Below are 17,016 nucleotides of genomic sequence, written 5' to 3' on the forward strand. Positions count from 1 at the left end.
GCATTCTTGCCACGCACCGACGAGCGAAAAGGCTCTCTTCCACAGTTACCACCTTGGCTGTTGTACAATCACTGCCAGCACATCACACGATCAGTTGATATCACCGATGAGCCATTTCCAGATGCTACTCCTACCGTCGTGATTTTACACCGTCGCTCTTCACTGCTACATAAAGACGCACGTCAGTCATTTTAGTGAGTGACCGCTGTCGTAGTATTCGTAGACTTCATCGACAAGTGTTTTTCATCAGTATGAGATACGATTTTTTTAATGTCAGTTTGTAAGCTTCCAGGGCCGGTGTCAAATTCAGTAATATCATTTTGCGTATTAGACAGCGTCATTGTGAACCAATAAAACACCTAAAGTGCAGACGATTTATCCGTCGTCAGGGCACGTAACTACTGATGGCTACTGACGTCTCATTCTGTGATTCAGATTCAGATTTACGAACATCTTAATTTTAAAGTCGATCAATAAAATATACTGGTGAGTTAGAAGTAAGTATAAAGTTTTTGTCAATGTTAAATTCGGTCCCCCTTGACATTCTCAGCTCGGAAAGCAAAGTAACAAATTTTATTTCGTTGTTAGCGTCCTGTATCTCACAATACCACCAGCTGGCAGGGAACTTCTATGCCCTCTGTCATCCCTGCAAACGGATTATCTAGGGCAGCTCTACAGGTTCATCCGCGATTAAGTTAATCTGGTTAAAAACTGATAACATTAGACCTGACGCATTTCAGAGCAGCCAACTACCCTCTTGATATGCATCATCATTAGAGATTGTCTCACCGATCAAAAGCCATAAAATTGGTAACATTTTTAAATGACTGCTACCTGGTTTACGGTCCACATATTTGTTGTTGTTGTTGTTGTTGTTGTTGTGGTCTTCAGTCCAAAGACTGGTTTGATGCAGCTCTCCATCCTACTCTATCCTGTGCAAACTGCTTCATTTCCCCGTACCTACTGCAACCTACATCCTTCTGAGTCTGTTCAGTGTATTCATCTCTTGGTCTCCCTCTACGATTTTTAACCTCCGCGCTGCCCTCCAGTACTAAATTGGTGATCCCTGTCTGCCGCAGTATATGTCCTACCAACCGATCCCTTGTTCTAGTCAAGTTGTGCCACAAATTTCTCTTCGCCAAAATTCTATTCAGTACCTCATCATTAGTTATGTGATCTACCCATCTAATCGTCAGCATTCTTCTGTAGCACCACGCTACGAATGCTTCTATTCTCTTTTTGTCTAAACTATTTATCGTCCACGTTTCGCTTCCGTATGTGGCCATACACCATAGAAATACTTTCAGAAAAGACTTCCTGACACTTAAATCTATTCTCGATGTTAACAAATTTCTCTTCTTAAGAAACGCTTTCCATGCCATTGTCAGTATACATTTTATATCCTCACTACTTCGACCATCATCAGTTATTTTGCTCCCCAAATAGCAAAGCTCACTTAATACTTTAAGCGTCTTATTTCCTCATCTAATACCCTCAGCATCACCCGAGTTAATTCGACTACATTCCATTATTCTCGTTTTGCTTTTGTTGATGTTCGTCTTACATCCTCCTTTCAAGACACTGTCCATTCCGTACAGCTGCTCTTCCAGGCCCTTTGCTGTCTCTGACAGAATTACAATGTCATCGGCGAACCTCAAAGTTTTTATTTCCTCTTCATGGATTTTAATTCCTACTCCGAATTCTTCTTTTGTTTCCTTTACTGCTTGCTCAATATACAGACTGAATAAGATAGGGGATAGGCTGCCACACTGTCTCACTCCCTTCCCAAGCACTGCTTCCCTTTCAAAAATGGTTCAAATGGCTCTGAGCACTATGGGACTCAACTGCTGTGGTCATAAATCCCCTAGAACTTAGAACTACTTAAACCTAACTAACCTAAGGACATCACACAACACCCAGCCATCACGAGGCAGAGAAAATCCCTGACCCCGCCGGGAATCGAACCCGGGAACCCGGGCGTGGGAAGCGAGAACGCTACTGCTTCCCTTTCATGCCCCTCATCCACATATTTATAGTCTTAGATTTACTCATTGTTACACCAGATACATCAACGAACGGCTCCATTTTCACAAATTCTCGCTTGCGTAAGTTCGTAGGCATCCGTGACCGGTGTCATTTCGAATAAAGTAATTTTGAGTGTAGGACCGCGTCATTGTAATAAGTACAACATCTAAACATCCGACGTTTCGGTCGACTTGCTGCGGTTCTCTTCGGGGTGGTGCTGAAGAGGTACGCAGCAAATCGGTCGAAACGTCGGGAATATAGCTGTTTTAGTAGTTACAATGACGCGGCCCAGCACCCAAAACCACTTTATACAAAATTATCACTTCTTGTCAGTTTCCTCGATTAAGTTGATGTCCAGAATGTTGTGTCGCCTCTCACGAGAACGTAACTGGCGCGGACTTTCACACCTCTGTCGACGCCGTAGCCGGCGGGGCGTGCGGTGAATCCCCGCCCCGCTGTTCAGGGGCTGCCCGCGGCGGCGGCGGCGGCGGCGGCGGCAAACGCGACGTTCGGCGACGTTTATCGATTGTGAGCGCCGACAATTTCACGCCCGTCGCTCCGACGCGCGACGGAGCGCGTCAGCCGACGTCCTGACGTCACAGCGTCTGCGGCGCTCGCGCCTCGTAGCAGACAAACAAATGCTGATCCTCATTCATGTCGGCGCCGCCAGCAATATATACGCTTCACCAGATTTTAAACAGCACGCCGCGACAACATCACCATTTCCCAAGAAGACACTGCACAATTCTGCGGGTTTTACTGAATATGCCACGTTACGAGGTCAACAGCGGTATTACGTAAATTGTTCACGATATCAAAGCTAAGACCTCGGCAACTAATACTGCGAGTTTGTTGTTGATGTAGTCTTCAGTGCGAAGACTGGTTTGACGCATCTCCCAGCGTTAGTCTATCCTGTGGAAGCCTCTTCAGACAGACATAAATATTGCAACCTACATCTACTCAAACTTGCATACTATATTCATGATCAGATCTCCCCCAACAATTTCAATCATCCACACTTCCCTCATTAGCAAATTTAATTTTCTTGCGTCCTATCAACAGATCGATTTAGTCTTCTCCATATCGATTCCGTACCTCCTTTAAGTTATTCGATTTATGCATTAAATCTTCACGATTCTTTTGTAACACTGCATTTCTGAAGCTTCTATCCTTTTCCCGTATGAATTGATTAGCATCCAAGTTCCCTTTCTGCACCAGACTAAACTCCAGACAAACGCCTTTATAAAAGACTTCTGAACCATGTAATAAGAGGCATCCAAAAAGAAACGAGCCGGAGGCATAACTACAGAAACCAGTAACTTTATGTTAAAAATATTGACCCTGGCTGATGAAACACTTGTCCCACTGTGACACAAGGCGGTGAATGGCTGTCTCATAAAATTCCCGGGGCTGCGATGTTAACCAGTTCCGCATGCACAGCTGGACGTTGTCGTCCGAGGTGAATCGCTTGCACCTCAGAGCCTTTATAAGGTTCCAAAAATGGCGTAATCAGAGGGAGAGAGGACCGGACTGTATGGAGGGTGGCCAGAACCTCCCATTTGAATTTATGCAAGAGTGCCACGACTGTATTGGCCGTATGAGGTTTTGCATTGTTGTGGAGCAGAATGACCCCACAAATGAGATTGCCTGGTCGATTTGATTAGATCGCTTGCCGAAGGGTGGTCAAGATTTGCAAGTAACGCTGGGCATTCACTGTGGTCCCGTGCTGCAGAAGTGAATCAGAAGAGGGTCTTCTTGGTCAAACGATCTGAGGGGCAAACTATTCACCTCGGACAACGCTGTCCAGCCGTAAGTGTGGAACTGGTTAACAACGCAGCCCCGGGAATTTCATGAGACAGCCATTCACCGCCTTGTGCCACAGTGGGACAAGTGTTTCATCAGCCAGGGTCAATACTTCCAACATACAGGTACTGGTTTCTGTAGTTACGCCTCCGGCTCGTTTCTTTTTGAACGCCCCTTATATGTGGTCGTCTCCAACGATATTCACCCACAGACATTCACGTGGGGTACGAAATACATTCACTGGATTAAGGCTCGAACGAGTCACTCAGTACTGGTTGGAGAATAGCTTCTAGTCAGCTATGGCGAGTCCCGCTGCATGCTCAAAGAGAGAGAGAGGAGCGTGGAGTGGGCCTGCAGGCTACACTGGCGAGACGGATCAGTGGATTCCGTGAAGGTGCCGACAGCGGGTCCTTAGTTGTCAAGGAAGGGGCACACATCGAGGGTCGCCATCGTGGATGAAGAAGACGATAAGTGTGTGTCGACTACGTTGAACAGATATACGGTATGTCGGAACTTGAAATCTTTGAGGTAGTGTCATCATTCCAATAGGGGTTTCCGGGGTCCTGTATCGATAATGGAATTTCATTTTCCACCTTAGCTATTTCGGAATCACTGTTAGCCGCAACGGACGATCAGCTGATTTCGACAGTGTGTCTTTTTTCAGATGGTACCCATTTCGTAATGTTACACCTTTCTTGGGATGCAAATTCGCATTTAAATATATACTACAGCTGCAAAAGTAGTCTGGAGCGATAGAAAGTACCAGTGCCGAATCCACCTGTGTAAAACAGTATTCCGTATGAGTTTTTATTCAATTTCGTAAGCTTCCACGGTCAGTGTCAATTTCAATCAAATAATTTTGGGTAGTTGGTCGAGCAATTATGAAGCACTGAAACAACTAAAATACCGACGTTTCAATTGAATTTGCAGGTGTTCTCTTTTGAGTGACCAACTGATGCACACTCGTGATGGTCTTCAGCTATTTACTGTCTTATTTCGGTTGCGAGGTGATACCCTACACCGTATGCTGGGTTGTTATTGGATAGTTCGAAGATAACTACGGAGAGCTGGAGGCTGCATCCGGGGGACGCTTTATCCTGCAGCGAGATGTCGACGCCGCGTGATAGTTCTGTTCTTGCCATGTATTTATACTCTTGGACTTGTGTTATGTGGAGCTGCTAGAATGCCATTTCTTTTTCCCTTTTTTCCCGCCAGTGGGTGTGAACTGTTATCGGGATCATCTCCTGTCCCAACGTCTTCTGTTCAACATTTGTAGGCAATGTCATTACTTGCCCCTTCGCACAGTTTTTAGCCTAGCTATTCCAAGTACCGTAAAAGTTATTCCTTGCTGTCTTTTCTCATGTCCTATTATTCTGTCCATTCTTCCGGGTAGTGTTTCCTGTATATTTCTGCCGTAGCCGTTACTGCAGACAACCTCATAGTTTCTTATCGGCCCCTCTACTTTTCAACATCCTTACTATAGCACCAAATATCGGATGCTTCAATTTGCTTTCATTTCCCGGTTTGCTATAGTCCGTGATGATTGGTTTCCTTTTCCAAGGCGGTTGTTTCACTTTCCTTCTCTCTTACTTCATTATTTGGGATCTATAAAGTTATTTTAATCCATCTTACACTTGTAGTCTCACGTCATTTTTGCTGCTGTCCACAGTACCCGCTAATGATTTGTTATTTTACCTTTCACAAAACCACATAATCCGTATTTTTTCGTTATGGCTGTTATGATTTTCGCTATTTGCATAGTAGCTATTTGTAAATTTTTGAATTCCATATTATGTGTAATACGTATTATAATACATAGAAAGAGGTTGTGTAACAGAACCCCGCATCGTTTTTTTTTCCTTTATTGCCACATTATCTTTTCTATCATTCAAACTTCCTGAACACATGCTAGGACATGTCTTTACTTATTTATCAAATAATGTCTGAGGTATCATGCATGAGAGGAAAAAGGAAATTTCTTTCAAGGCACAATACACAATATGCAAAAGATTGGACTTCTAATGTGATTCCTATAGTACAGATTCAAAAAATTATACAAAATTTAAAGATTGACATTTTTATAAAATTCGACATTATTCTAAGAATGTAAAATGTAGAAATCTTCTTGAAGAACGTGCCCACATTTTGCAGCCTAATCAACCCCATTCTTTGCTCTGTACTTCCTTCAGAGATCTCTTATTTTGTTCATCCAAAGCTTTCCTTTCTTCTTTTGTCCTAGGTGTCAACTCTTAACGTGGCAACTCTAACAGAAAATTGAAAGGACGTTCTATGGTTATTAAAATGAGGCCTCTTATATTGGGGGCACAGACTGCCTGCGTGAAAGGTGTTGTTAATATCGGCAATGTAAACAAAGTTTGTCATCATCTAATGTTAAATTTTAAAAACAATATTAATGAAACTTCCTGGCAGATTAAAACTGTGTGCCGGACCGAGATTCGAGCTCGGGACCTTTGCTTTTCGCAGGCAAGTGCTCTACCGTCCGAGCTACCCAAGCACAACTCACGCCCCTTCCTAACAGCTTTACTTCCGCCAGTACCTCGTCTCCTACCTTCCAAACTTTACAGAACCTCTCCTGCGAACCTTGCAGGACTAGCACCGATGAAAGAAAGATTGCGAAGACATGGCTTGGCCACAGCCTGGGGGATGCTTCCAGAATGCGAATTTCACTCTGCAGCGGAGTATGTGCTTATATGAAACTTCCTGGCAGATTAAAACTGTGTGCCGGACCGAGACCCGAACTCGGGAACTTTGCCTTTCGAGGGCAAGTGCTCTACCGTCTGAGCTACCCAAGCACGACTCACGCCCCGTCCTCACAGCTTTACTTCCACCAGACGGTAGAGCAGTTGCCCGTGAAAGGCAAAGGTCCCGAGTTCAAGTCTCGGTCCGGCACACAGGTTTAATCTGCCAGGAAGTTTCATATCAGCGCACACTCCGCTGCAGAGTGAAATTCTTATTCTGGAAACAATATTAATACTGATAGGAAACTCTTCACGACGGTAATACAAGGAAAATACAGGGTGATTCAAAAAGAATACCACAACTTTAAAAATGTGTATTTAATGAAAGAAACATAATATAACCTTTCGTTATACATCATTACAAAGAGTATTTGAAAAGGTTTTTCTTTTCACTCAAAAACAAGTTCAGAGATGTTCAATATGGCCCCCTCCAGACACACGAGCAATATCAACCCGATACTCCAACTCGTTCCACACTCTCTGTAGCATATCAGGCGTAACAGTTTGGATAGCTGCTGTTATTTCTCGTTTCAAATCATCAATGGTGGCTGGGAGAGGTGCCCGAAACACCATATCCTTAACATATCCCCATAAGAAAAAATCGCAGGGGGTAAGATCAGGGCTTCTTGGAGGCCAGTGATGAAGTGCTCTGTCACGGGCTGCCTGGCGGCCGATCCATCGCCTCGGGTAGTTGACGTAGGACTCTCCATACAGTTGATTGTGGAATTTGCAGCTCTCTGCTAGCTCTGCGAGTCGATTTTCCTGGGCTGCGAACAAATGCTTGCTGGATGCGTGCTACATTTTCATCACTCGTTCTCGGCCGTCCAGAACTTTTCCCTTTGCACAAACACCCATTCTCTGTAAACTGTTTATACCAACGTTTAATACACCACCTATCAAGAGGTTTAACACCATACTTCGTTCGAAATGCACGCTGAACAACTGTCGTCGATTCACTTCTGCCGTACTCAATAACACAAAAAGCTTTCTGTTGAGCGGTCGCCATCTTAGCATCAACTGACGCTGACGCCTAGTCAACAGCGCCTCAAGCGAACAAATGTACAACTAAATGAAACTTTATAGCTCCCTTAATTCGCCGACAGATAGTGCTTAGCTCTGCCTTTTGTCGTTGCAGAGTTTTGAATTCCTAAAGTAGTGGTATTCTTTTTGAATCACCCTGTATTATAATGAGCATAGCTGCCATATTATTGGCACAAGCCTAAATGTTTCTGTCGGCTTTGACAATAAGATAACCTAGGACAGATAAATCAGCTAATAAAAATTTATCAAGGAACACCAGTGCATAAACAAACGTAGTAGAAGGAAGGTTGGCAGCGTTGTACGGGAAGGTACGCTCTTGCACAGTGCCAGCCCAGGCACCGTCTCCACTCCGCAGTATCCCTGATACAAAGGGCCGGGCATTACGTCTACGGTGCAGAAAACAGAACACGCGTTGCAGAGTTACATTTGCCAGGAAATGTCGTTAGTGCTAATGGAGGCCCAGCGCTATTCGCTAGCGACGAAGAATACGTGTAGCAGGAAGACACGTTTCCTTCTTTACTGCAATTCTGAGCAGCCCTCGGTAGACAAAAAGGGAAGGGTTGACACTGGCCGTGAAGGGGACAGAATGCGACGGAGAGGGGTGGGGAAGGTGGAGATTGAAAGAAATTGGCTTTGTTAGGGGAGGCGATCAAAGGAGGTCCCCAGACGCGCGGCATCAGGTCTGAATGCGATCCCCTCGTCCAGTTAGTCGAGGACCTGTTGGTCGGACAGCCGTCTGGCTGCACAGGGCCAAAGCCGCGCCGGGCGTCACGTTCACTGTAATTACGAGTCTGTTTCCTCTGCTCCCTAACATCTGTGGTAAGACCTTTTTTAAAAGCTGTTTGTTTTAAGAAGATAACCAATTACGTGAACTTTTAGAACTCGATTCTCGGCTGTGGCAGGAGTATTCCTTAAAGGTGAATTTTCCATTTGGTACTGCACTTTGCGACGAGTAGTAATAGCACAGTAACGTTCTGAGATGAGAAACCGGAAAGACAGCTAGCCACAAAATATTTTACAGTTTTCACATGGACGCCAAGTATTGACAACGCGGTTCAGTGAAATATATATAATAATATTGGCTTACCTTGCACATTGTAATCAAAGCACAGATATAGTCCACTAGTGTTTCAAAAATTATGATCCTGATGCAATGTCAAAATTACAGAATTTATTATAATCTTTTTAGCGAAATAAGTAACAGATTCAAAAAATGTCAGAGTGAAAAAATCCCTTACAATTTTTAGAGTACGACAGAACCGTTCGCATGAACAGTACAGCTTGTGGTCGTGCGGTAGCGTTCTCGCTTCCTACGCCCGGGTTCCCGGGTTCGATTCCCGGCGGGGTCAGGGATTTTCTCTGACTCATGATGACTGGGTGTTGTGTGATGTCCTTAGGTTAGTTAGGTTTAAGTAGTTCTAAGTTCTAGGGGACTGATGACCATAGATGTTAAGTCCCATAGTGCTCAGAGCCATTTGAACCATGAACAGTATTGTGCCTAACATTTTTGTCAAAAATTTCCCCCGCTGCACTTGTTGATAAAATTGGTTATCCCGCAGGCTATTTTTAAGTAATGTTCTCGACTCACAGAACTGCTCTTTGCGAAAATTATAAATGAAGGAATAATGGGTAACGCAACCAAATGATGATGCGATAAGGAGCGTAAAAGGACACTAAAGGTTAAGGTTTGTGAGTGGAAGGACAATAAACGCAAGGCTCTCGGGAAATAGTAGAGTCTCGTAAATTTCGAGGAGAAAAGGTCCTGATCCTGGAAAATTGCCTACTTATGGGGTAAGTCGAAAAAAGTTGTCAATGCTAATGAAAAAACGTTTCCCATAATTCACATAGTCAAATAGTGATATTTCTTAAGTATTTGCAGAGTTCTAATGTAGTGGTGTATTACTCAAGAGCAACTAGAGCGTTTTGAAAGCCAGCCGCTGCGGCCGAGCGGTTCTAGGTGTTTTAGTGCGGAACCGCACTGCTGCTACGGTCGCAGGTTCGAATCCTGCCACGGGCATGGATGTGTGTGATGTCCTTAGGTTAGTTAGGTTTAAGTAGTAAGTCTAGGGAACTGATGAGCTCAGATGATAAGTCCCATAGTGCTCAGAGCCATTTGAAGCGTTTTGAAAATAATTCCTATTTTTCGTATGATATTCGTGCGGAAATCTGTGAGATTTGTGCAGTTTGCGGAGAAAACATTATGAGTGATGGAATGGTAAGAAAGTGGGTGAGAGCATTTAAAGATGGCAGCACAAATGTGCATGATGAACAATGGAGTGGGCGTCCTTCGGTCGTTAATGGAAGTTTGGTGCACGAAGTGGGCAATGACGTGAGAGAAAACAGACGCTTTACGATTTCCTCCTTGCAGGATGACTTTCCTAATGTTTCTGGTAGTGTATTGTAAGGGCATTGTGACCGAGCACTTGAATTACCAAAAATTGTGCGCACGTTGGTTACCGAAATTGTTGACGGATGTGCACAAAACCAAGAGTTTAGATAGTGCATTGACTTTCCGTGAGCGGTACCACAACGACGGTGATGATTTATTTAGCCAAATTGTTACGGGCGATGAAACATGGGTGGCCGACGTCACACCAGAATCAAAGCAACAGTCCATGGAATGGCGGCATTCAGATTCACCCAGAAAAGTGAAATTTAAGCACACAATTTCTGCCCGGAAAATCATGTGCACAATTTTTGGGACAGAAAAGGAGTATTGCTTGTGGAATTTCTGTCTCGTAATGACACAATCAATGCAGCAGCTTACTGTAACACATTGCACAATCTGCGCCGTTCAATTCAGAATAATAGATGTGGCAAGTTGAGCAAGGGCATCGTTTTGCTGCAAGACGATGCCCATCCGCATGTGGCGAATCAGACCAAAGATCTCATCACATCTTTTCGATGGGAAACTCTAGATCATCCGCCTTACAGCACCGATCTTGCCCCCAGTGACTAACATCTGTTCCTGCACTTTAAGAAACACCTGGGCGGTCAGCGTCTTCAAGACGGTGACGAAGTCAAAACAGTGGTGATGCAGTGGTTAACAAGTCAGGCGGCAGACTTCTATGAGAAGGGTATTCAAAAACTGGTACAACGTTATGACAAGTGCCTCAATATTGACGGAAATAACGTAGAAAAGTAGACTAAGGTACAAGGTTTCATGTAAAAATAAAGTTATTGAGATATCTTAGCAAGTCTTTTTTAAATTTAAAAACGGTACTTACTTAAAAAAAAAAAAAAAAAAAAAACGCACCACGTACATTTCAGGAACGATATTGTCCACAAGCCACTGCTTCATAGATGCTAATTTATGGCAGGGAACATCGTCATTCTGATACAGTTATCGTCTCCGAACTATTACCCTAGTGTTCGCAGTACGTACTGCTGTAAAATCATTGCACGTTTAGCGTTTTCTTAGCGCAATAAGGAAACCGCACCGTAATCGGGAGTAGCACCCCCCAACACAAACTGCACCACTGTTGGCGCTACACATGATGGCAGGTAATGTTCTTCAGTCTTCTGCTAAACAAAAACGCTTCCATCATAGTGCCAGGCTGGGTGTAGAAAGAGCCATCAATGCAAAACCACTCGTTTCCAGTTATCCACTGTCCAGTTACGTCGCTAATTACTTGACCTGAGGCGGCGCTTAGTACTGACTACAGATATGTCGCTCAGAACTGATAACAGAAATGTGAGGCTCATGTGGCTGCTTGACTATTTAATCCCACTCCCTTTAAATCCCTACGCTGAGCCACTTTGGTAGCTGAGCTGTTGGTAGCATTTTTGAAATCACGAGTTTTCCTTCAGAACCACCTCTCACAATGCTCGACGTTCCCTTTCGGTCAAATACACTAAAGCGCCAAAGAAACTGGTATAGACATCCGTATTCAAATACAGAGATATGTAAACAGGCAGAATATGTCGCTGCGGTCGGCAACGCCTATATAAGACAACAAGTGTCTACGGCAGTTGTTAGATCTGTTACTGGTGCTGCAATGACTGGCTATGAAGATTTAAGTAAGTTGGAAGATGGTGTTCTAGTCGGCGCACGAGCGATGGGACACAGCATCTCCGAGGTAGCGATGAAGTGGGGATTTTCCTCTACGACCAATTTCACGAGTGTACCGAGAATATCAGGAATCCGCTAAATCGTCAAATCACTGACATCGCCACGGCCTGAAAAGGACTCCTCAAGTACGGAACCAACGACGACTGAAGAAAATCGTTCAGCGTGACAGAATTGCAGCCCTTGAGCACATTTCTGCTGATTTCAGTGGTGGGCCATCAGCAAGTGTCAGCGAGCGAACCATTCAACGAAACGTCATCGATATAGGCATTCGGAGCCGAAGACCCACTAGTGTACCATTGATGACTGCACGACACAGAACTTTATGCCTCGCCTCGGACCGTCAGCACCGACATTGGACTTTTGATGACTGGAAACAACTTGCCTGGTCAGATGAGTCTCGTTTAAAATTGTATCGAGTGGATGGACGGGTACAGGTATGGAGGCAACTTCATGAACCCGTGTACGTTTCATTTCAGCAAGGGACTGTTTAAGCTGGTGGAGGCTGTAACGATGTGGGCAGTGTGCAGTTGGAGTGATATGGGACCCCGGATACGTCTAGATACGACTCTGACAGGTGACACGTACGTAAGCATCCTGTCTGATCACCTGCATCCACTCACGTTCGTTGTGCATTCCGACAGACTTGGGCAATTTCGGCAGGACAATGCGAAACCACATATGTCCAGAATTGCTAGAGAGTGGCTCCAGGAACACTCTTTTGAGTTTAAACACTTCCGCTGGCCACCATACCCCCCAGAGATGATCATTATTGAGCATATGTGGGATATTAATTTTAATTTTAATAATTAACAGCCTCAGTTGCACTATTTGCCTAGAATGTCTCTAGGTTTCAGTCTGACGATAATTTAGGGATTTGTAGTTTTAGCTTGACGATTTCCACTATGGAAATACGGTAGTTACTATTATTCTGAAGAAGGTTGGGTTATTCTGACTGAAACCTAGGTAAATTCTAGGCAAACAGTGCAACTGAGGCTGTTAATTATTAAAATTAAAATTAATAATTACACAGTTGCTGACAGGGCCGCGAAATGTTGAAGATATTTATATGTGGGATATCTTGCAACGTGCTGTTTAGAAGAGATCTCTACCCCCTCGTACCCTTACGGATTTAAGGACAGCCCTGCAGGATTCATGATGTCAGTTCCCTCCAGCACTACTTCAGACATTAGTCGAGTCCATGCCACGTCGTTTTGCGGCACTTCTCTGTGCTCGCAGGTGCCCTACTCGATATTCGGCAGGTGTATCAGTTTCTTTAGCTCTTCAGTGTATGATGCCTGCCTCTTGTTGGTTTAGTCGTGGTTGTTCCACTTCACAGTCACATCACCAACGATTCAATTTGGGGATTTATTACTCGTGTGATATCCAATGTCTAGTACAGCTTCGAAGTCATTGAGCTCTTCTGACAGACTCATCTTGCTGTAACAGCTTCTCTAGTGTCAGCACAATACTACCCTTCTCTTTTATACTGGCGGCTCCACCCCTCGCTACGTCTAATGGTCAGCTGCGCATTACGTAGGAGTGCTTTACAAAGTGAATGAATTACTGGTAACCTACTACAGTGTGTGACCTCCGCAGAAAACTGTTGGCTCTTCCGCCTCCTCAGTATGCTGTAAAACGTCACACAGCCCTTTACGTGAACGAGTAGTTCCGCCGCTGACGCGCCCGCCGAGGCAGAACAGATGAGGTGGAGCGCGCCGCCCACGGGCCACGGCGTCGCGTGACGCACGTCCGTGTCCGTGTCTGCTCCGCGGCCGGCTGGAGGCGCGTGGCGAGCTACTGTGCGCTAGTCAGCTGTCACAGAGCCACACACCCGCAGCGCTACAAGCCTTTGCTTTCCGCGGTGCTTACCCACGTCACGTAGCTAAAGCGCTCGAGTAGGTGGCGCGCTCTCTGGAGACGTGTACAACTGCACTGCCACACTCACCTTTTTCACTTGGCAAGAAATGAAGACAGCAACGAAGCGAGCAAAAAGCTAGAAGTATATCTACTGTGACCAGGCGATGCTCACATTCGTCCGGCCACAACTGTGGGTTCTTTCACTGTTCAGTGAGGTGGCATATGACACTAGAGCACATGAAATATTACATCTACATGAATACTCTGCAAATCACATTAAGTGTCTGGCAGAGGATTCATCGAACCAACTTCAGAATTCTCTTTTTCACTGCTGGCCATTAAAATTGCTACACCAAGAAGAAATGCAGATGATAAACGGCTATTCATTGGACAAATACATTATACCAGAACTGAAATGTGATTACATTTTCACGCATTTTGGGTGCATAGATCCTGAGAAATCAGTACCCAGAACAACCACCTCTGGCCGTAATAATGGCCTTGATACGCCTGGGCATTGATTCAAACAGAGCTTGGATGGCGTGTACAGGTACAGCTGCCCATGCAGCTTCAACACGATACCGCAGTTCATCGAGAGCAGTGACTGGCGTATTACGACGAGTCAGTTACTCGGCCGCCATTGACCAGACGTTTTCAGTTTGTGAGAGATATGGAGAACGTGCTGGCCAGGGCAGCAGTCGAACATTTTCTGTATCCAGAAAGGCCCGTACAGGACCTGCAACATGCGGTCGTACATTATCCTGCTGAAATCTAGGGTTTCGCAGAGATCGAATGAAGGGTAGAGCCACGGGTCGTAACACATCTGAAGTGTAACGTCCACTGTTCAAAGTGCCGTCAATGTGAACAAGTGGTGAGCGAGACGTGTAACCATTGGCACCCCAATCCATCACGCCGGGTGATACGCCCGTATGGCGATGTCGAATACACGCTTCCAATGTGCGTTCACCGCGATGTCGCCAAACACGGATGCGACCATCATGATGCTATAAACAGAACCTGGATTCATCCGAAAAAATGACGTTTTTCCATTCGTGCACCCAGGTTCGTCGTCGAGTACACCATCGCAGGCGCCCCTGTCTGTGATGCAGCGTCAAGGGTAACCGCAGCCATGGTCTCCGAGCTGATTGTCCATGCTGCTGCAAACGTCGTCGAACTGTTCGTGCAGATGGTTGTTGTCTTGCAAACGTCCCCATCTGTTGCCTCGGGCATCGAGACGTGGCTGCACGATCCGTTACAGCCATACGGATAAGATGCCTGTCATCTCGACTGCTAGTGATACGAGGCCGTTGGAATCCAGCACGGCGTTCCGTATTACCCTCCTGAACCCACCGATTCCATATTCTGCTAACAGTCATTGGATCTCGACCAACGCGAGGAGCAATGTCGCGATACGATAAACCGCAATCGCGATAGGCTACAATCAAAGTCGGAAACGTGCTGGTACACATTTCTCCTCCTTAAACGAGGCACCACAACAACGTTTCACCAGGCAACGCCGGTCAACTGCTTTTTGTGTATGAGAAATCGGTTGGAAACGTTCCTCATGTCAGCACGTTGTACGTGTCACCACCGGCGCCAACCTTGTTTGAATGCTCTGAAAAGCTAATCATTTGCATATCACAGTATCTTCTTCCTGTCTGTTAAATTTCGCGTCTGTAGCACGTCATGTTTGTGATGTAGCAATTTTAATGGACAGTAGTGTATTACAAACACGTACAGTGCAAACACGTACAGCGCGTGGAAAGGACGATCACCTATATCTTTCTCTACGAGCTGTGATATCCCTTATTTTATCGTTGTGATCGTTTCTCCTTATGTAGGTCGGTGTCAAAAAAATATTTTCTCATTGGGAGGAGAAAGTTGATGACTAGAATTTCGTGAAATGGTTCCGTCGCAACGGAAAACGCCTTTGTTTTAATTATGTCCAACCTTAATCATTTCAGTGTCAGTCTCTCCCCTATTTTGCGATAGTACAAAACGTGCTGCCCTTCTTTGAAATCTTTCGATATACTCCGTCAATCCCATCTGGTAAGGATGCCGCACCGCGCAGCCGTATTCTAAAAGAGGACGGACAAGCCTAGTGTAGGCAGTCTCCTTTGTAGGTTTGTTACATTTTCTAAGTGTCCTGCCAATAAAACGCAGTCTTTGGTTAGCCTTCCCCACAACATTTCTATGTGTTCCTTCCAATTTAAGTTGTTCGTAGTTGTAATCCCTAGGTATTTAGTTGAATTTACGGCCTGTAGTTCACTTTACTATATAATAGGTAAATGGGGTACCTAACGTTGACACAATTCTATGCCACAGGAGTACTGGATAATTTGCAACTGTCATGGACAAACAAAGCATAACTTGATGCACTAATTAACGAATTCTTCTTATGAGGTACAATGTTCCACATTAAAAACACTAACAGTTCTTCTCAAGCTTAATTACTCTTTGGTCCTGTACTATGATGTTCATTACTATAGCTTAGGTATGGGACTAAGGATGAGCTCTTGCATGCTCAGCACTATATTGACCTCAGTGCGAGGACGCTGCGTACTGGAAGAGAGATCTGGGCTTCAGGAGCGGCTCCCTAGTGTCGTTGGAGACTGCTGCGAGCCCTCTTTAATGGGTGTGGTGTCGATATGCGTTCACGGCTTTGCTGTGACACCGTGATCTCTGGATGATACCAACTTTCATTACTTCATTCTTGTTTTATTTTCTTTTTCATAATTTCTTAGCGTATACCTCCAAGTAATTCCGTACTCACGGACAACCTCAGTTTTTATCAGCCAATCTAATTTTAAGCTCCCTTATATAACTTGTATTTGGGTGCTTGGCACAAGGACACGAAAAACTTCTAAGTTCGTAGAATATTACAACAGCATTAACAGCCACATACAGTTCACTTTGGATGTTGAAAAAGACAACGCTGTGCTCTCCTTCGACATCCTCGCCCGCCTTAAACGTGATGGATCCCTCGAACACGTAGAAAAAGCCAACGTAATACTTGCACGACCTCTACTGTCTTCACACGGTACTGAAACGCACAGTGAAACAGTCTTTGATACATCAAGCACTATCGCATACCCATAATCCCATCGGTAATTTAAGTCACAAACGGTTTACAGAAACAATGGTCATAGCCTTTATTAAATAATTGGATCTCAAGTAAGATTTGCATTAAGTACGACGATTAAAATGCCATAAAATGACACGGAATGACTCAGAACGGCTGGGATAATCAAAATTTCTACGTCGGACGAACAGTGCACACAGAGGAACACTACAGGAAGGAGAGCAAGAGGTTCTTTTCATTACGCTAATCTGAAGACTTTGCTATAGCTAACAACGCCTTGGAAGTGGTCTCCGAATCTTTTGCAATTTCCGCCTAGGCTCGACTAACAGCTTTTGGCACAGTGTAATCAGAGTAGCGGAGTAGCCGCTGACATAAAA

The sequence above is a fragment of the Schistocerca americana genome, chromosome 7 (assembly GCF_021461395.2).
Source record: "Schistocerca americana isolate TAMUIC-IGC-003095 chromosome 7, iqSchAmer2.1, whole genome shotgun sequence".
Lineage (NCBI taxonomy): Eukaryota > Metazoa > Arthropoda > Insecta > Orthoptera > Acrididae > Schistocerca > Schistocerca americana.